General features: G+C 46.4%; 1 pseudogene; it reads left to right on the forward strand.

The window, feature by feature from the left end:
- The first annotated feature begins 352 nt into the window (after positions 1–352).
- LOC128588797 (etoposide-induced protein 2.4 homolog) lies at positions 353–11,249 on the forward strand (annotated as a pseudogene).
- The last annotated feature ends 10,439 nt before the right edge of the window (positions 11,250–21,688 follow it).

Raw genomic sequence — 21,688 nt, forward strand, 5'->3', positions numbered from 1 at the left:
CAGTGCCTGTGGCTCAAAGGAGTAGGGCACCAGCCCCATATACCAGAGGTGGTGGGTTCAAACCCAGCCCTGGCCAAAAACCACAAAAAAAAGAGGTATGGAGCAGTGAATGGGATGAGATAAGGATCTTACAAACCTCTCGTTGAAGGTTGAGGGATTTCCCACTAGATGACCTCTTTTTGTTTATCCTGATACATACAAATGTATTAAAATTTGGTGGGCACAGCAGCCCCAGCCCTGGGAGTGCTGGGCAGATCCTGTGGCTAGGCCAGGAGCCGAGCTGCCCACAGAGGGTGGGGCAGGTTCTATGTGATGAGAACTTTTGGGGTGCTTCTCTTTCTGTGCAGTTGATAGTCTGGGTGGTGAAGAGATGGCTGACAGTGTCAAAACCTTTCTCTAGGACCTTACCAGGGGAATCAAAGACTCTATATGGGGTATTTACACCTTCTCAAAGTTAGATGCTCCAATTCAGCAAAAGAGAGAGGAGCAGCGCCGAAGAAGGGCAAGCAGTGTCTTGGTACAGAGGGGAGCCCAGAGCAGGGAGCAGAAGCAAGAGAGTGAGCCATGTATTGTTAGCAGAATTTTCCAGGATTGTGCTTGGAATGCTGGAGTATTCTGGTTTCATCCCCTCTAGTTCTTTCGTATGTTTATTCCTGGCGGCGCCTGTGGCTCAAGGAGTAGGGTGCTGGTCCCATATGCTGGAGGTGGCGGGTTCAAACCCAGCCCCAAAACCACCAAAAAAAAAAAAAAAAAAAAAACGGATGTTTATTCCTGTGCTTCAGTGAGTAACAGCCCCAATTATTGGTAATCCATCACTGCACAGAGATGTCTGGTCCTGGCTGGAATAGCCTCACATCAATTTTCAGTGCCCTCTGGGTGTTCCCCATTTGTGCTCAGTGGAGTTGTGAATGCCATTTGGTTTCAGGATATGGCTGACCTGGCACCTGAGCTATCAGGGAGGAAGCCTCATCCATTCCCTCGTGTCAGCAGAACAGTTGCTGACATGCTTTTCAAGCTCTTGTTGCAGGCTCTTTTCCTTACCCAGGGAATGTTCCTGAGCCTCTTTCCCATCCATCTTGTTGGTCAGCTAGTGGGGAAAAGATTCCCTATTCAACAAATCGTGCCAGGTGAACTGGCTGGCAACCTGTAGAAGATTGAAACTGGATCCACACCTTTCACCATTAACTAAGATAGACTCTCACTGGATTAAAGATTTAAACTTAAGACATGAAACTATAAAAATACTAGAAGAGTGTGGGGAAACCCTTGAAGAAATTGGTCTAGGTGAGTATTTTATGAGGAGGACCTCCCCGCTCCCGGCAATTGAAGCAGTTTCAAAAATACACTACTGGGACCTGATCAAACTAAAAAGCTTCTGCACAGCCAAGAGCATAGTAAGTAAAGCAAGCAAACAGCCCTCAGAATGGGAGAAGATATTTGCAGATTATGTCTCTGATAAAGGTTTAATAACCAGAATCTACAGAGAACGTATAAGCAAGAAAAGAACAAGTGATCCCATCACAGGCTGGGCAAGGGACTTGAAGAGAAACTTCTCTGAAGACAGGCACATGGCCTACAGACATGAAAAAATGCTCATCATCTTTAATCATCAGAGAAATGCAAATCAAAACTACTTTGAGATATCATCTAACTCCAGTAAGATTAGCCCATATCACAAAATCCCAAGACCAGAGATGTTGGTGGGATGTGGAGAAAAGGGAACACTTCTACACTGCTGGTGGAATGCAAATTAATACTTCCTTTTGGAAAGATGTTTGGAAAACACTTAGAGATCTAAAAATAGATCTGCCATTCAATCCTATAATTCCTCTACTAGGTATATACCCAGAAGACCAAAAATCACATTATAACAAAGATATTTGTACTAGAATGTTTATTGCAACCCAATTCATCATTGCTTAGTCATGGAAAAAGCCGAAGTGCCCATCAATCCACGAATGGATTAATAAATTGTGGTATATGTACAGCATGGAATATTATGCAGCCTTAAAGAAAGATGGAGACTTTACCTCTTTCATGTTTACATGGATGGAGCTGGAACATATTCTTCTTAGTAAAGTATCTCAGGAATGGAAGAAAAAGTATCCAATGTATTCAGCCCTACTATGAAACTAATTTATGGCTTTCACATGAAAGCAATAACCCAGTTATAACCTAAGAATATGGGGAAGGGGGAGAGGAAGGGAAAGGGGGGAGGATGGGCAGAGGGAGGGTGATTGGTGGGATTACACCTGTGGTGCATCTTACAAGGGTACGTGTGAAACTCAGTAAATGTAGAATATAAATGTCTTAACACAATAACTAAGAAAATGCCAGGAAGGCTATGTTAACCAGTGTGATGAAAATGTGTCAAACAGTCTATAAAACCAGTGAATGGTGCCCCATGATCACATTAATGTACACAGCTATGATTTAATAATAAAAAATAAATAAAGTCAACCTTAATTCCTTAACACTGTCTGGACACTTCTGGAAATGCTATTCTGGCCAAAGCCTTGGTAAAATAACCAGTGCCTTCATCACGTCCTAGAGAACAAAACAGATTCTTATTGAACTTATGCAAATAACTGTATTGTCAGAAACTAAGAATACTTACAAATGGCTTTCAAATTCTGGGGAAATCAAGGAGAGAGAAAAAATACATTTCAAATTCTGCTCATAAGTATGTACATTGCTTGAAAAACTACAAATAGCTTAAAGGATAGAAAATGGTTTTCTTGACTTAACAGAAAACAACACAAAAAGAATTAGCAATATTTCTTTTTTGTGTTTATTTTTTTTTTTGGCCGGGGCTAGGTTTGAACCCGCCACCTCTGGCATATGGGACCAGTGCCCTACTCCTTGAGCTACAGGCACCGCCCAGAATTAGCAATATTTCAAACAAAAAGCCATAACAAATTAACTCAGTTTCATGTAATTGATTTGTTTTGTTTGACATTAGGTTAGCAATACTCATAAACATGTTAATTTTTCTTTCTTTTTTTTTTTTCTCACCCTCAGTAGAGTGCTATGGCGTCACAACTCACAGCAACCTCCAGCTCTTGGGCTAAGGTGATTCTCTTGCCTCAGCCTCCTGGCCTCCCGAGTACTTGGGACTACAGGCACCCGCCACAATGCCCAGCTATTTTTGTTGCAATTGCCACTGCTGTTTTAGCTGGCCCAGGCTGGGTTCAGACCCATCACCCTCGATATATGGGGCCAGTGCCCTACCCACTGAGCCACAGGCGCCACCCAACATGTTAATTTTTCAATCAAAGTTCTAAAAGTCTGCTTTTAGTCCAAAGGTACTTAATTTTTAAAGACATCAGGAATTTGAATTCGAGAGAATCTGTCAGCCTCTCTTAACATTTGTTTTTTCTTTTTCTTTAGGATAAACTTTGTATTCAGCCTGTTACAAAAGAAAAAAAAAAGAAAGAAATAGTTTCTATTTAATTTCTTTCACTTTCAAAAATTCACTTTTTATAAAACAGGATTATAGTATATCACGGAGTTCATTATTTACTTGGCCAGACTAACAATTAGAAAGTTTAAAAGGGGGCGGTGCCTGTGGCTCAATGGGTAGGGTTCCGGCCCCATATACTGAGGATGGCAGGCTCGAACCCAGCCCCAGCCAAACTGCAACAAAAAATAGCCAGTTGTTGTGGCAGACACCTGTAGTCCCAGCTACTCAGGAGGCTAAGGCAAGAGAATAGCCTAAGCTCAGGAGTTGGAGCTTGCTGTGAGCCGTGTGATGCCACTGCACTCTACTGAGGGTGATAAAGTGAGACTCTGTCGCTACAAAAAAAAAAAAAAAAAAAAAACACTGAGATACAACAAACACACAATTGTTTCACCCTCTGTGGAGGGGAGGGGCACGAATGCCCACCTATTGTTATTGTTTCAGTCAGTCTCTAAGTACTCACACATACACAATTTCAAACTTTTTTTTTAAAACCAATTGCTGGGAGGTATTAAAGGGTCAGTAAGATTATTCTTTAGCACAGATTTTTCACTGGTTTTTGGGTATACTTCTCACGCCACCCAATTGGAAGTTTGGACCTTTTTTTTTTTTTCTTTTATAACATACCATTGGTTTTGTCTGTTTGGTTTTATTAAGTCATTTGTACATAGATCATAAATACATTTATGCCACTATGGGATTCAATGTGTTGATTATTTGTACAAATTGGAGTGCTTACACCCTACTAATCAACGTAGCCTTCACCTCATTTACCCAATTACAGCATTAAGACATTTGTGTTCTACACCTGATAGATCCAATTTGTACTTGCAATATGCTCCATAGGTGTGGTCCCCCTACTAACCCTCCCTCTATTGACCCGCCCCCTCCCTTCTCCTCTCCCTCCTCTTCCCTCCTTCATCCTAGGCTATAGTTGTGTTTCATTTTTCATATGCAAGTGTGAGTGATTATAAATTGGTTTCACAGTAGTACTGAGTACATTGGATATTTTTTTCTTCCATTCCTGAGATACTTTACTAAGAACAATATTTTCCAGCTCCATCCGTGTAAACATAAAAGAGGTAAAGTCTCCATTTTTTACTGCTGCATAGTATTCCATGGTATACATATACTACAATTTATTAATCCATTCATGGGTCAATGGGCACTTGGGCTTCTTCCATGACTTGGCAATTATGAATTGAGCTGCAATTAACAATCTGGTGCAAATATCTTTATTGCCAAATGATTTTTGGTCCTTTGGATATATACCTAGAAGAGGAATTGCAGGTTCAAACGGCAGGTCTACATTTAGATCCCTGAGTGTTCTCCAAACTTCCTTCCAAAAGGAATCTACTAGCTTAAATTCCCACCAGCAGTGCAGAAGTGTTCCCTTTTCTCCAAATCCATGCCAACATCTGTAGTTTGGGGATTTTGTGATGTGGGCTACTCTTACTGGAGTTAGATGGTATCTCAGAATGGTTTTGGTTTGCATTTCTCTGATGATGAAAGATGATGAGCATTTTTTCATGTGTCTGTAGACCATGCGCCTGTCTTCTTCAAAGAAGCTTCTGTTCATGTCTCTTGTCAACAATGAAATGGGATCACTTGTTTTTTGCTTAGTAATAAGTTTGAGTTCTCTGTGGATTCTGGTTATTAGACCTTTGTCAGAAATATAACTTGCAAAAATCTTCTCCCATTCTGAGGGATGGCTACTTGCTTTATTTAGTGTTTTTGGCAGTGCAGAAGCTTAATTTGATCAGATCCCAGTAATGTATTTTTGATGTTGCTTCAATTGCCCAGGGTGTCCTCCTCATAAAGTATTCTCCCAGGCCAATTTTTTCAAGTGTTCCCCTGCACTCTAAGAACTTTTATAGTTTCATGTCTTAAGTTTAAGTCCAGTTAAACCAGTGAGAGTCAATTTTTGTTAAGAGGAGAAAGGTGTGGGTCCAGTTTCAGTCTTCTACAGGTCACCAGCCAATTCACCCAGCACCATTTGTTGAATAGGGAATCTTTCCCCCAATTTATATTTTTGATAGGCTTATCAAAAATCAAATGATGATAAGTGTCCAGGGTCACCTCTTGGTCTTCAATTCTATTTCATACATCTATCTCTCTATTTTTGTGCCAGTACCATGCTGTCTTGATCACTATCAATATATAGTATAGTCTGAAGTCTGGTACCATGATTCCTCCTGATTTGTTTTTATTTCTGAGTAATGTCTTGGCTAATCGAGGTTTTTTCTGTTTCCATATAAAATAAAGCACTAATTTTTCCAGGCCTTTAAAGTATGACAGAGGTGCTTTAATAGGGATTGCATTAAATCTGTAGATTGCTTTAAGTAGTATAGACATTTCAACAATGTTGATTCTTCCCAGCCATGAGCATTGTATATTTTTCCATTTGGTAACATCTTCAGCTAATTCTTTTCTCAGAGCTTCATAGTTCTCTTTTCTCTTTTTTTTTTTTTTTTTGTAGAGACAGAGTCTCGCTTTATGGCCCTCGGTAGAATGCCGTGGCCTCACACAGCTCACAGCAACCTCCAACTCCTGGGCTTAAGCGATTCTCTTGCCTCAGCCTCCCGAGTAGCTGGGACTACAGGTGCCCGCCACAACGCCTGTCTATTTTTTGGTTGCAGTTTGGCGGGGCCGGGTTTGAACCCGCCACCCTCGGTATATGGGGCCAGCGCCTTTCCGACTGAGCCACAGGCGCCGCCCTTCATAGTTCTCTTTATAGAGATTTTTCACATCCTAAGTTAAATACACTCCAGATATTTCATCTTCTTTGGCACTATAGTAAAGGGAATAGAGTCCTTGATTGTTTTTTCCCCTTGACTATTATTAGTATCTATAAAGGCTACAGATTGTGAGTGTTAATTTTGTATCCTGAGACATTGCTGTATTCCTTGATCACTTCTAGGAGTTTTGTAGTTGATTCCCGGGGGTTTTCCAGATATATCATCATACCGTTCGCAAAAAGTGACTTTTTTTATCTCCTCTGGTCCTATTTGGACCCCCTTGATTGCCTTCTCTTGCCTGATTGCAGTGGCTAAGACGTCCATTACAATGTTAAAAAGCAGTGGAGACAGTAGGCATCCTTGCCTGGTTCCTGATCTGAGTGGAAGTGATTTCAATTTTACTCCATTCAATACGATATTGGCTGTGGATCTGCTGTAGATGGCCTCTATTAGTTTAAGAAATGTTCCTTCTGGGCAGTGCCTGTGGCTCAGTGAGTAGGGCGCTGGCCCCATATACCGAGGGTGGTGGGTTCAAACCTGGTCCCTGCCAAACTGCAACAAAAAAATAGCTGGGCATTGTGGCGGGTGCCTGTAGTCCCAGCTACTTGGGAGGCTGAGGCAAGAGAATTGCCTAAGCCCGGGAACTGGAGGTGGCAGTGAGCTGTGTGACATCATGGCATTCTACCAAAGGCGATAAAGTAAGACTCTGTCTCTACAAAAAAAAAAAAAAGAAGAAGAAGAAGAAAGAAAAAAGAAATGTTCCTTCTATACCTATTTTCTTAAGCATTCTTATCATGAAAGGATGTTGGATATTATCAAAAGCTTTTTCTGCATCAATTGAGAGAATCATATGGTCTTTGTTTTTTAATTTGTTTATGTGATGTGTTATATTTCTGAATTTATTTATACTGAACCATCCTTGGGACCCTGGGATGAAACCCAGGGTCATGATGTATAATTTGATGTGTTTTGGATTCTGTTTGCTAGGATCTGATTGAATATTTTTGCATCAATATTCATTAGAGATATTGGTCTATAATTTTCTTCTCTTGTTGGTCTTTTCCTGGTTTGGGGATCAGGGTGATATTTGCTTCATAGAATGTGTTGGGAAGTATACCTTCTTTTTCTATGTTTTGGAAAAGGTTAAGTAATATAGGTACTAGTTCCTCTTTAAAGGTTTGGCAGAATTCTGATGTGAAGCCATCTGGTTCTGAGGTTTTCTTTTTGGGGAGATTTCTTTTTTTTTTTTTATGTAGAGACAGAGTCTCACTGTACCGCCCTCGGGTAGAGTGCCGTGGCGTCACATGGCTCACAGCAACCTCTAACTCTTGGGCTTACGCGATTCTCTTGCCTCAGCCTCCCAAGCAGCTGGGACTACAGGCGCGCGCCACAACGCCCGGCTATTTTTCTGTTGCAATTTGGCTGGAGCCGGGTTTGAACCCGCCACCCTAGGTATATGGGGCCGGTGCCCTGCGCACTGAGCCACAGGCGCCGCCCTTTTTGGGGAGATTTCTTATAGTTGATGCTATTTCACAGCTTGTTATAGGCTTGTTCAACATTTCCACTTCTTTCTGGCTAAGTCTAGGAGAGTGGCATGTTTCCAAGTATTGATCTATTTCCTTCAGATTTTCATACTTCTGAGAATAAAGTTTTATGTAATATTCATTATGATTTGTTGAATTTCTGAGGAGTCTGTTGTTATTTGGCCTTTATCATTTCTGATTGATGAAATTAGGGATTTTACTCTTGTACTTCTGGTGAGGTAAGCCAAAGGTTTATCTGTTTTATTGAACTTTTCAAAAAACCAACTCTTTGGTTGATCTGTTGTATGATTCTTTTGTTTTCAATTTCATTTAGTTCTGCTCTAATTTTAGTTATTTCTTTTCTTCTGCTGGGTTTAGGGTTAGAATGTTCTTCCTTTTCCAATTGCTTGAGATGTTCCATTAAGTTGTTGACTTCCTCTCTTTCTGCTCTTTTGAGGAAGGCTTGCAATGCTATAAATTTCCCTCCTAGGACTGCCTTTGCAGTATCTCAGAGGTTCTGATAGTTCATGTCTTCATTATTGTTTTGTTCCAAAAATTTGGTAATTTCCTTCTTACTCTCATCTATGAAACAGCTATCATTCAGCATGAGGTTATTTAGTTTCCGTGTTTTTTTATGTATATGCAGATTCCTGTTGTTACTGAGTTCAACTTTCATTCCATGATGGTCTGAGAAAATACAAGGAATGATTTTTTATTCTTTTAAATTTGCTGAGGTTAGACTTGTGACCTAAGATGTGATCAGTTTTGGAGGATGATCCATGGGCTGATGAGAAGAATGTATATTCAGTTTTGTTAGGATGAAATGTTCTGTAGATGTCTGTTAAATGCAAATGTTTGATGATTAAGTTTGAGTCTACAGTTTCTTGGCTTAGCTACTTTTTGGAGGATCTATCCAACACTGCCAAAGGAGTATTAAAATCTCCGACTATTGGGCAGAGCCTGTGGCTCAGTGAGTAGGGCGCCGGCCCCATATGCCGAGGGTGGCGGATTCAAACCCAGCCCCGGCCAAACCGCAACAAAAAAAAAACAAAAATAGCCGGGCGTTGTGGCAGGCGCCTGTAGTCCCAGCTGCTCGGGAGGCTGAGGCAAGAGAATCGCGTGAGCCCAAGAGTTAGAGGTTGCTGTGAGCCGTGTGACGCCACAGCACTCTACCCGAGGGCGGTACAGTGAGACTCTGTCTCTACAAAAAAAAATAATCTCCGACTATTATGGTGCTGAAAGAAATCAAGTTGCTCATGTATGTTAGAGTCTCTCTTATAAATTGAGGTGCATTCTGGTTGGGTGCATAAATGTTAATAATTGAAATCTCATCATGTTGAGTGTTGCCCTTAACAAATATGAAGTGACTATTCTTATCTTTCCTTACTTTTGTTGGTTTAAAGCCTATTGTATCTGTGAATAAAATTGCAACACCTGCTTTTCTCTGATTTCCATTTGCCTGAATTATAGATGACCATCCCTTCACCCTGAGTCTATGTTTATCTTTTAAGGTAAGGTGAGATTCTTGAATGCAACAGATGTCTAGCCTGAGTTTTTGTATCCAGTCAGCCAACCTGTGCCTGTTTAGAGGGCAATTTAAGCCATTCACATTAATTGAGAGTATTGATAAGCCAGATAGTATTTTGGGTATCAAGTTGTTCAAAAGTCTAGTGGACATTTTTAATCCTTTTGTCACTGTGGAAGTTGAAATTTGATCAAAACTTTCTGAGTTTACTTTGGTGGTGGAGGATTGTGCTGTTCATAATGGAGGATAGGTCTGAGAATATCCTGGAGAGCTGGTTTAATTATGGCAAATTTCTTCAACATGTGAATGTCATTAAAGTATTTAATTTCCCCATCATAGATGAAACTCAGTTTAGCTGGATACAGGATCCTGGGTTGAAAGTTATTTTGTTTAAGGAGATTAAAGGTTGATGACCACCCTCTTCTAGCTTGAAATGTTTCAGCAGAGAGATGTGCAGTCATTCTAATGTTCTTTCCCTTGTAGGTTGTGGTTTTCTTACATCTTGGTGCTTGCAGAATTTTCTCCTTCATATTACCTTTGGTGAAGCTAATTATAATGTGTCTATCAGCATTTTTATTGGGGTTAAGTCATGCCAGTGTTCTGAAACTGTCTGCTCTCTGAACTTCAGAATCTCTTGGCATGTCTGGAAAATTCTCTTTGATTATTTCATGAACTAAATCATCTGTATCCTTTGCAGCAACCTCATCACCTTCAGGTATTCCTATAAGGCGAATATTAGATCTCTTTGAATTATCCCAGGGCTCTCTGAGAGAATGATCCATTTTTGTTCTTCACTTTTTTTTCTCTTTGAGCATTTGGGAGCCATCAAAAGCTTTGTCTTCAATGTCAGAGATCCTTTCTTCTTCCTGCTCCATTCTATTACTGAGTGATTTACTGTATTTCTCAGATCTTTGAGGGCTGCAAGTTCTTGCCTTGTCAATGTGTCAAAATCTTTCGTGATTTTGTCTTTGAATTCATTGAATTCTTGAGACATATTGAATTACTCCTTGAAATTCCAATTCCATCTTTACCTCCATTCTGTTGATCTTATTTGCTATCCAAATTCCAAACTCAATTTCTGACATCTCAGCCATTTGTTTACAAATGGGATCTTGTGCTGTGTCTGCCATATCATTCCTTGGGGGAGTTACTCTACTCTGATTATTCATGTTGCCAGAATTTTTCCACTAATTCTGCCTCATGATTGTTTTTCACCATTGGCTAGATGGGCAGGTAAGGTGAAATTGGATTGGGAGTTCCTGGACTTGTGGTTAACCAGCCCTTTGTCAAGGATCTGGGACTGATGACTACAGCTTTTTCCTCTATAGCTTTGCAAAGGACTTGTACAGTATTACAGACTGAGGCCGGGGAAACCTGCTTGGTGTGGTGGAGTTAGGTGACTCTGCCTTATATTCAGCTGGTTCTTTTCCAATTCTAGTGAATCAGTGACTCTGGTGAAGTCTTATCTGTGGAGAAATACAAGCAACTAAGACACTCCACCCTCCATGGACAACAACTGGAAAAAGAAAATCAACCCTTCCCGTTACCACACAACCAGGGTACCACCTGAGAGGGTCCTTGGGTGATTGGCTCAGGTGAGGAGTTCCAAACCAACTCAATATGAACTCTCAAGTGGGAGAGTTCAAAATGTCTCCAGCAACTAGATGGTGGAGGTCTACTGGCTGCTCAAATTTGGCTTGCTCTGGTGCTCTGTGGAATCAGAAAGGCCCTCCCCATAGCAGATTTGGACCAGGGGGCTGAGTCTCTTTCTCCACTTTGCTCCTCTTTCATGCCCAGTCACTGGTGACCCCACCAGGCTGAGGTCCTGATCCTTCCAATAAGCAGATGTGCCAGGGATTTGCGCCTGTCAGAGTCAAAAGGAAGGTCAATGCCCCCATGGCCTGACCACTACCCTCTGCCACCAGCCAGCTGGGAGAGCTGAGGCCTACCTGCCTCGGGTACTCAATAGCCACTGGCGAATGTTGCACTTGGACTCAGTCTAATCCTGAGGGTAACAAGTCAGCAAATTCTTTTCTCCCTCAGCCACCACACCTTTGCCCCTGCCACTCTACAGCACCAATATCCCTATAGAGCGAGTTCTGGTTTCCTCTGGCAGTCCTCAGAGTTGGGGAGGTGTCTCCCCAAGATTAGACCCTGGCAGGATCGCTCTATTGTTGCTGGATCTTTGTGGGAAGCAACCCTGTGTGGCTCACAGCCAGGGAGTTCTGGCTGTAGGAGCAGCTCCTGGAGTGCGAGGCACATGGATCCAGCAGCAGGGTGGTTCTGGTAGTGTCTAGTGCTGGGTGACTTCAGCAAGGAGAGCGCTGAGCTCATGAATCTGGCTGGGCAGGGCTCGGTGCAGAGGCGGGGCTGGCACAGGGGGGCAGTGCCCTGGACATGCAGCTCTGGCAGGCTCTGGCCAGGAGGAGGACAGGGCTCTTGGTCTGGTGGAGGAGGGGCGCACTGCTCATGAGCTTCCTCCCACAGTCTCTGCAGGGGCTAGGCTTCTGGTTCATCAGGTGAGGGGGGAAGGGTGGACTGCAAGTTCAGAATGGCAAGGAAAATGTTAGTTCAATTTTTCTGCCTGGCAAGTGAGTGCTCAGGGTCACAGCAGGGTCCCTCTGGGGAAGTAGACCCCACTTCCTACAGCTCTCACCCATGGGGTAAGAGAAGAGGTCCTCAGTTCATCACTCGCCTGTAGAAAACCTACAGGAGCTAACAAAGAGAAGAAAAAAAAAAAAACTTTCTTGGGGGAAGTGACAGACACTTTTCCTTTGGGATGAATTTTGTACCTGAAGTTTGCCTTCTTGGAGTTGCAGCTTGCCTCAGCAGAGGTGACCTGCAGTTATCACTCTTCTCTCTCAGCTCAGCTCCCAGTCTTCAACTTAATTGGGTACTTTCTGGACATTATCCTTCCCTCTGGACAGGAGCTTCTGTCAGAGGCTGGCTCTAGTCGGCCATCTTGTCCCTCCCCCTCTGGACCTTTTTTTTCAATTAGAGAAAATCTTAATAAACAACCTAATGGGGTATTCGCTTTAAAAGAGGAAGAATTTTCTTTTCTTTTCTTTATTTATTTATATTTTGGAGACAGAGCCTCAAGCCGTCACCCTAGGTAGAATGCCGTGGCTTTTAGAGCTCACAGCAACCTCCAACTCCTGGGCTCAAGCGATTCTCCTGCCTCAGCCTCCCAAGTAGCTGGGACTACAGATGCCCGCCACAATGCCCAGCTATTTTTGGTTGCAGCCGTCATTGTTGTTTGGCAGGCCTGGGCTGGATTCGAACCCACCAGCTCAGGTGTATGTGGCTGGCACCTTAGCCACTTGAGCCACAGGTGCCGAGCCAGAAGAATTTATTTTAAAAAGGACAAAAAGCATCTGCGAAGCACATAGAAGCGCAAAAAGGCACAATGACAACACAATGGACCAATAAAAACTAAACTGATAACCAGAGAAATTAACTAGATTAACTAGAGGGACTCAAACCAGGGACTTAAACCAGAGCTACTGAAGGGCTGGAAGAATGATATTAAAATTGTAGTTTTTAGATGGAGAGAACAGGTGCAGAGCAAAGCTGGGGGGCTACTCACTAACTTGGTTCATACATCAATGTCAGGGTGGCCGAGCTTTTCTGTGTGACTGCTTTCTAAACCTGTCAGCATAAGAGGGGATCAAAGAAACCTGTAGGGGGGCCAGCCCACACTAAAGGCTGGCAACAGAGCAGAAGTACAAACTATAATACTGAACAGTAAAAGCACAAACCACAATAGACAAACAACACAGAAAACAAACGAACAAAAGTACATGAATCTAAATTGTGCATTTGAGGACAAAGATTCCTACTGGCATCCCAGTCTCTGGGAACCCCCCAACAGGCTGATAGCACAGTAACACAGAGTTCCTGTTTCTGACAGGACAATAGGTTGGGAGTCCGAGGTTCCTGTCTTACAGGTTTACGGGACTAACTTCAGATGTAACTCTTGAGGTTAGAAATCAACGTCCCTTGTCACCTGCCCTCTGCACCCTAACTTCCCCAAGGCCCGAGGCCAAAGCACTGACGTCTCAGTGGCAATAATATCTTACTATCTTTGACAGGGCTGAGCTTCCCCACCAGAATTCTAGCGACAGGTCGCCCTACCAACACATACCTCTGAGAGCCTCTGACAGGCCAATAGGCTGGCAATTCGAGGTTCCTGTCTAAAATTCCTGTCCCTATGGCCTTCCATTGGAGGTCCCTAAGGGCCCTACACAATTCACAACACATGAATACAACAAACAGTTATATATTTCCACAACAAAAAAATGAACACAATAGTTACACTAAATGTCTGCAGACACTAGCCAAAAATAGATGTTTAAATGGATTACCTCCAGAGGTGGACTCACAGGTGAATTTAGGGGTGATCGTCAGCCACTCTCCTGAGGGATCTGGGTCCTCCAGGGGCCCTGGAATGTTTCCAGAGGATGCCTCCCCTCAGAAGGACCACGGCCTGTCTTGGAGACTGGCTGAAAGATTGGCAGTGCCAGGGTCTGGAGGATCTCGCTGAGGCCTCCAGATTTGTAGTGCCTAGGAGTTCCACCAAAAACACACTGCCCAAAAAGGCAAATTTACAGCAGAGCCCTTTTATTGAAGAGCCAGTGGACAACTGCCTCAGTGTCCCAACATGGGGGTTTCTGAGAGCAGCTCTGAGTGCTTAAGGAGTCAGGTTTTTTTTTTTTTGTGGTTTTTGGCTGGGGCTGAGTTTGAACCCGCCACTTCCAGCATATGGGACCGGCGCCCTACTCACTGAGCCACAAGCGCCGCCCAAGGAGTCAGGTTTTTAAGGCTTAGTCTGCAACCTGGTTGGCACACAGGCTGTCCAGGTGCATTGTGGGTGGGGGTGGGAGCAGCAAGCAAGCATTGTACAGAAGCAGAAGTTTTCGGTTAGTTAGCCATACGTCATACATCTTTGTTTTTGTTTTTTTTTAACTTTATTATATTTGCAGTTTTTGGCTGGAGCCGTGTTTGAACCTGCCACCTACAGTATATGGGGCCAGCGCCCTACTCACTGAGCTACAGCACTGCCCTGTACATCTTTGTCTCAGTATTCTTTCTACCCGGCATTGTTTAAAGGTCAGTCTGGGGATAGTCAGTTCATTTCCCAGGCCCAGGAGTTAGTCAAGCAAGAAGTAGTGAGTACTTTCCCATCTATCTTGGGAGTGAATCAACAAAACTCCATTTTGTTGAGGAATTTGTCAGGAGTTAACTGGTATTTTTCTACTTTAGCCTAGACCTAACAATTGGAAATTGCGAAAACCACTTCAGTGCCGCCACATGCGCTTGAGGCCATGTTGACCCCACCCTCAAGGAGCTGCTTGGAAGTACAATGTTCGCCCCATGCACATGCACAGGATGTGGAAGTCCAGGTAGTTCCTGGACACCACCAAGGTCAGGAAGGCGGTCCAGGGGTACAGGGAAATGTGTCACCTACAGAGTGTATCCAGCCTGAGAAGGCTAATGGCACAGCTGTCCTGTGTCATTCACCCACCTGGTGGGCATTACCAGGCTAAAACTGCACAAAGATGAGAATAAACAATGTTTTCTTCTGTTTGGCAGCCCGGGCTGGATTCAAACCCACCAGCTCAGGTGTATGTAGCTGGTGCCTTAGCCGCTTGAGCCACAGGTGCCGAGCCTCTTTTTTTTTTTTTTAGAGACAGAGTCTCACTTTATGGCCCTCGGTAGAGTGTCATGGCATCACACACCTCACAGCAACCTCCAACTCCTGGGCTTAAGCGAATCTCTTGCCTCAGCCTCCCGAGTAGCTGGGACTACAGGCGCCCGCCACAACACCCGGCTATTTTTTGGTTGCAGTTCAGTCGGGGCCGGGTTTGAACCCGCCACCCTCGGTATATGGGGCCGGCACCTTACCAACTGAGCCACAGGCGCTGCCCCTCTTTTTTTTTTTTTTTTTTTTTAATTGCGACAGAGTCTCACTATGCCACCCTAGGTAGAGTGCAATGGTGTCACAGTTCACAGCAACCTCAAATTCTTGGGCTTAAGTGATCCTCTTGCCTCAGCCTCCCAAGCAGCTGGGACGATAGGAGCCCACCACAACACCCGGCTGTGGTTGGAACTCACCACCCTCAGTATATGGGGCCAGTGCCCTACTCACTGAGCCACAGGCACCACCCAACACATGGGTTTTCAACATTGCTATAAATGTAACCTGGAGTCATATACAGTAAGACTTTGGGTTCTCCATAGGGGTGGGCAAACAAGGGTGTGAGGCGGGAGTCAGGGCCACTGCGAGGAGAGTGAGGGTGGTTGGAACATCCCTGAGGCAGCAGGCGCCAGGGGCTGCGAGCTAGGATGTGCTGCCCCACACACAGCTTTTTCAGGGCAGCAACCCCAACTAGGGGTAGGAAAGGAATAAGACCAGGGAGGAATGGGGGGGTCAGCCAGACCCTACAGGGGCCTCCTCCAGGCCTTAGTGGGCAGGGATCAGGCTGGGACGGACCCTCGAGAGATGGGGGTCCATACCCTCCCTGGTCCCCATCCTCCAGGGATTTCTTCAGAGGAGACTCTCTCAGACAAGTAGGAGATGGGTCCTGGCTGAAGAGGGAAAAGTGCCCTGAAAAGTGTTTGGTCCTGAGAGGCTCTGGAGGCATGTGCAGTGCAGTGCATCAGTTATCAGGTGAATACAGAGCCCTCAACCCCGTGACTGCTAGCTGCCCAGCCCAACCCCAGCCAGGCACATGCAGACCGAGTGGCTCAACTGGACCACTCTCTGTCCTCTGGGCACTCAGTCCAGGGGCATCTCATCTGGACAACTCTCTGTCTCCTGGCCACTCAGTCCTGGGGTGGCTCAGCTGGATGGAGCACTCTGTCTCATGGGCACTCAGTCCTGGGGTGACCCAACTGGACCACTCTGTATGCCCTGGGCACTCAGTTCTGGGATGTCTCAGCTGGATAGACCACTCTCTGTCCCTTGAGCATTCAGTCCTGGGGCGTATCAGCTCGACAGACCACTTTCTGTCACTTGGGAACTCAGTCCTGGGGCGGCCCAGCTGGACGGACCACACCCTGTCCCCTGGGCCCTCAGTCCTGGGCCGGCCCAGCTGGACCAGTCTCTGTTCCCTGGGCACTCAGTTCTGGGGTGGCTCATCTGGACCACTCTGTCCAATGGGCACTCAGTCCTAGGGCAGCTCAGCTGGACCACTCCCTGTCTCCTGGGCACTCAGTCCTGGGGTGGCCCTGCTGAACCAGTCTCTGTCCCCTGGACACTCAGTCCTGGGGTAGCTCAGCTGGACGGACCACTCTCTGTGCCCTGGGCACTCAGTCCTGGGAATGCTCAGCAGGACCACTCACTGTTCCCTGGGCATTCAGTCCTGGTTGGGACCTGATCCTACACACATCAAACCAAAAGGAGAAAAAGCCCTCTTATCTACTCATACCCCCAAATCCACAAGCTATTTTGGGCTGAATGAATAACGAAAACTTGCTGCTCCTCACATTCATGCAAAACAACAGAGAGGGGAGAAAATCCGAGCCTGGGTCTGGCCCATCACTGGAGCAGGGGAGCCACCAGGAAGGAGCACAGGGGCGCACTCTCCCCGGCTCCCTAAGGATATGTGTGCCTCAGCTCAGGGCTGGTCCCCCATTTGCTCAAGACGCCCAGCTGGGATGCCCTCCAGCCTTGGGTGGGGCTGGAGTGTTGTGCATTGGGCAGGGTCCTCTAGGAAACCAGACCCAACCCCCCCAACCCAGCGGCCTAGGCAGAGGTGGCTGCCGAGTGTGTCTGTCAAGGCAGGACTTAGCCTCAGGGTTCAGAGAATGGCCTCGTGACACTGCACACACCCGGCAGTGCCACTTCAGTGCAAAAGCCTAGATGACCCAGGATGGCCATGCCTGCTCATCGTGGGGCCAAGACCTCCACAGCCACATTGGAGGAATGGACCCCTGGCTCGCACCAGGAGAAAAAAAGAGAAGGGCCCCAAGGCAAACAGGAAGAGACCAAATCAGTGACACGCAGGCAGCTCCTTGGCAGGCAGACAGACAGGCAGGCAGATCGGGGAAGGAGTCTTCGGAGCTTGGCAAATGCAGCGGCTTCTCACAGGGCTGACTCTGCGCCCGCTCTGCAGATGCAGGTGGGAAGGGCAGGGCAGACCTGGATCACTCCCTCTCTGTCCTCTTCTCCCCTGTTTCCAGAGCTTCCAGCAGGGTTCTTCTGGGCAACTATGAGGCCTCACTCAGCCTCTCTGGGCACCTTGGAAGTGCTGGCCCAGCAAATGGGATACATCCAATCAGCCTTCAACCACTTGTCAACACTTGGTGTGGAGCTGAAGGATGCAGCGGGGACTGGGACTCTGCCCAGTCACTGGAGCAGACCACACAGAGTCCACTCTGACTGATGGCGGTCTGGGAATAGCCTCTGACAAGAGCTGCTCCGTCTGCTTTGGTGAGGCCTCAGCACTCAGCATCTCCCAGATGGGCAGCCAGATTCAGAGGGCCTAGAGACGGCAGGAGGGGTGGTCAGCAGCACCCAGGGCTGGTCTCCCAATTCCGCCCCTCAACACAATTCTCCATCTCCACATCATCCACGTCCACACCCATGCTGCTGGTGACGCTGGCAGCAGTGAGAGGAAGTTGGGCAGGAAGCTGGTGGTGGTAGGGGCAGCGGCTGTTGCAGGGTATCTCCGGTGCTCTGTCTCTGCGGCATCTTTTGAGAATAGGGCACATCAAAGGACAGCTCCTGGTGCAGGGAGTCACTGGGGCACTGATAGGGACAGTGGATAAGGGGCAGAGGTGGAGGAGGTGAAGCTGCCCAGGGGGTACTGGTCCCCTGTAGCTCCATGTGGTTGTGGAGACGCTGTAGGGGATACCTGGGCGCCTGGTCTGTAGTGATTGAACTGCCCAACAGGGGCCGTATGGGCGGGATGGGGATGGTAGACCAGCAGTGGGGGGTGCAGGATGAAGTGGTCACTGGAGACAAGGTAGAGTTGGGTCTGGCAGGGCACAGGGAGCTGCTGCCTGGTGCACACCCAGATGAGCAGAGGTGGGAGGCAACAGAAGGGCTCGGGCTGCCTGCTGAACTTCACCCAATGCGCTAGGAGCAGCTGGGCTCTGTAGCCGGGGATGCGCAGGCCTACTCGAGATCAACCACGAGCAGCTGGGTGCAACACTTGGGGGCTGCTGCCAGCAGTGGAAGTTCAGTGCTCCTCTGTGGGGGTTGTGGTAGTTAAGTCAGCAGCTGCTGGGAGGGGCCCTCGCAAGGAGAGAGGAGGCCCTGATACGACTGCGGGGGCCACTCATTCACAGAGCAAGGAGAAAAGCCAGGGTCACTACCCCCATGAAGAAGGAAAGATAGCTGAGGCCCTGTGCCCAAGTCCCAGCCTCTGTGCCACACCCAAACTGGTAGCCCAGCACCAGGAAGCTCCTTCCTACCTTCCCCAGGGCTGGCTAGGAGTGCAGAGAATCACTGCTGACCCACAGGGGCAGAGGGTAGCCACCTACTCCCTGCCAGAGCCCATGGTTGTATCAGGAGGGTAAAGGGGTAGAGGGGCTGGGCTGGGGCTCACAACTCTTTGGATGCCTGACCACACATAGAGTCCTTTGTTCCTGATCTAGGACCACCAAGCTGGAGAAGGGGAGGAGGGCTGCACAGACTAAGAGCAGAACAATGTGCTCCCCTCGGCTTGACGCCTGTGGCTCAACTGGCTAAGGTGCCAGCCACATACACCTGAGCTGGGGGGTTCAAATCCAGCCCAGGCCCGCCAAACAACAATGACAACTATAACCAAAAAAAATAGCCAAGCATTGTGGAGGGCGCCTGTAGTCCGAGCTACTTGGGAGGCGGAGGCAGGAATCACTTGAGCCCAGGAGTTGGAGGTTGCTATGAGCTGTGATACCACAGCACTCTACCCAGGGCGACAACTTGAGGCTCTGTCTAAAAAAAAAAAAATGTGGTACCCTCCTCACCCCCAGTCTGAGGGCAGCCGGCTCCTTCCATAGCTCTCTCTCTTTATTGCCCACCCAGCAGTGCCCATTTTGCCCACCTTGCAAGGCCCACACACAGTCTCTCTCTGCCCAGGCCCTCAGGCAGCAAAAGCAAAGGACACAGCCCTTTAAGGACTATCCGCAGGGCCCGCACCTCTCACCACTTATAAAGATTGATTCAAGATGGATAAAAGATTTAAACCTAAGCAGTGAAACATAAAAATCCTACAAATAAAGTGTGGGGAAAACTCTTGAAGATGTCAGCCTGGGGAAAGATTTTATGAAGACTTCCGATGCAATTACAGTAACAACAAAAATAAATAAACGGGACTTAATTAAACCAAAAAGCTACTGTATAGTTAAGGAGACAACAACCAAAGCGAACAGACAACCTTCAGAATGGGAAAAGACATTTGCATATTACAAATCTGATAAAGCTTGATAACTAGGATCTACAGAGAACTCAAATTAATCAACAAAAAAAGAGCTAATAAGGCCGAGCTTGCTGGCTCATGTCTGTAATCCTAGCACTCTGAGAGGCTGAGGCAAGAGAATCGCTTGAGCCCAAGAGTCTGAGGTTGCTGTGATCTGTGACACCAAGGCATTCTACCTAGGGTGACAAAGTAAGACGCTATCTCAAAAAAATAAAAGCACTAACAATCCCCTCTAAAAATCTACTGTCACTGGGCTAGAGACATGAACAGAACCTTCTCCGAGGAAGACAGAGGATGGATAACAAGTATTTGAAAAAATGCTCATCGTCCCCAATCATCAGAAAAATGCAAATTCTGGGGGGAACAGAGTCTCACTTTGTTCCCTCGGTAGAGTGCCGTAGGTTGCTCACAGCAACCTCAAACTCTTGGGCTCAAGCGATTCTCTTGCCTCAGCCTACCAGGTAGCTGGGACTACAGGTGCCTGCCACAACACTGGGCTATTTTTAGAGACGGGGTCTCACTCTTGCTCAGGCTGGTCTCAAACCCCTAAGTGCAGGCAATCCATCCACCTCAGCCTCCCAGAGTGCATGAGCGACTGTGCTCAGCCAAGAAACACAAATTAAACCACCCTGACATATCACCTAACCCCAGTAAGATTAGCCTACATCACAGTCTCAAAGCTGCAGATGCTGGTATAGATTTAGAAAGAGGGGAATGCTTTTACACAGTTGGTGGGATTGCAAACTAATACAGCCTCTTTGTTTTTATTTTTATTTATTTATATATTTATTTTTTCAGACAGAGTCTCACTTTGTCAACCTCAGGAGAGTGCCGTGGAGTCACAGCTCATAGCAACCTCCAACTCTTGGACTTGAAGGAAGGAAATTTCACCCCAAAATATGATTCCTTGGTATAAAGAATATTTTTTTTTTTTTTTGTAGAGACAGAGTCTCACTGTACCGCCCTCGGTAGAGTGCCGTGGCGTCACACGGCTCACAGCAACCTCTAACTCTTGGGCTTACGCGATTCTCTTGCCTCAGCCTCCCGAGCAGCTGGGACTACAGGCGCCCGCCACAATGCCCGGCTATTTTTTTTTTTTTGGTTGCAGTTTGGCCGGGGCTGGGTTTGAACCCGCCACCCTCGGCATATGGGGCCGGAGCCTTACTCACTGAGCCACAGGCGCCGCCCGGTATAAAGAATATTTTAAGTGCAAAGGCCATTTTTGATCAGAAAGCATTGGCCTCTCTTCTATAAAACCCGAGTAACCTGATTTAGAATCAGAAAGGGGCTGCTGGACTCCTTATCACACAGACCTGGCCCTAAGGTCATTTGAAGCACTGAGACCTGTCCCTCAGGTTAATCTGCGACTCAGTCTGTTTCTACCCATCTACACACATTCCGCCTACAATCCCCCTAGCAACCACTTAACTACACAAATACTTTCCAGTTTCTCTTTCCCCTCCCTTTTAAAAGGCATTTTTTTTTTTGAGACAGAGTCTCACTATGTCACCCTCTGTAGAGTGCTGTGAAGTCACAGCTCACAGCAACCTCAAACTCTTGGGCTTAAGCGATTCTCTTGCCTCAGCCTCCCAAGTAGCTGGGACTACTGGTGTCCGCCACAACACCTGGCTATTTTTGTTGTTGTTGTAGTTGTCATTGTTCGGCAGATCTGGGCTGGGCTGGAACCCTGCCAGCCCTGGTGCATGTGACCAGTGCCCTAGCTACTGAGCTACAGGAGCCAAGCCCTAAAAAGCATCTTTAAAAGCCACTGACCATCACTGAGATTTTGGGAAGTCATTCCCCCCATGCACATGGTATTTGGAAATAAACCTTTCTCTTATTAATCTACCATAACTATGAGTTGATCTTTTCAGCAAACCAACCTAAGGGGAAAGAGCAAGTTTCCCTGTGACCCCTTTAGGTTCAAGTGATCCTCTTGCCTAAGTTTTTCTATTTTAGTAGAGATAGGGCCTTGTGTTTGCTCAGGCTGGTCTCAAACTCATGAGCTCAAGTGATCCACCCACCTCAGCTTCCGA

The sequence above is a fragment of the Nycticebus coucang genome, chromosome 6 (assembly GCF_027406575.1).
Source record: "Nycticebus coucang isolate mNycCou1 chromosome 6, mNycCou1.pri, whole genome shotgun sequence".
NCBI lineage: Eukaryota > Metazoa > Chordata > Mammalia > Primates > Lorisidae > Nycticebus > Nycticebus coucang.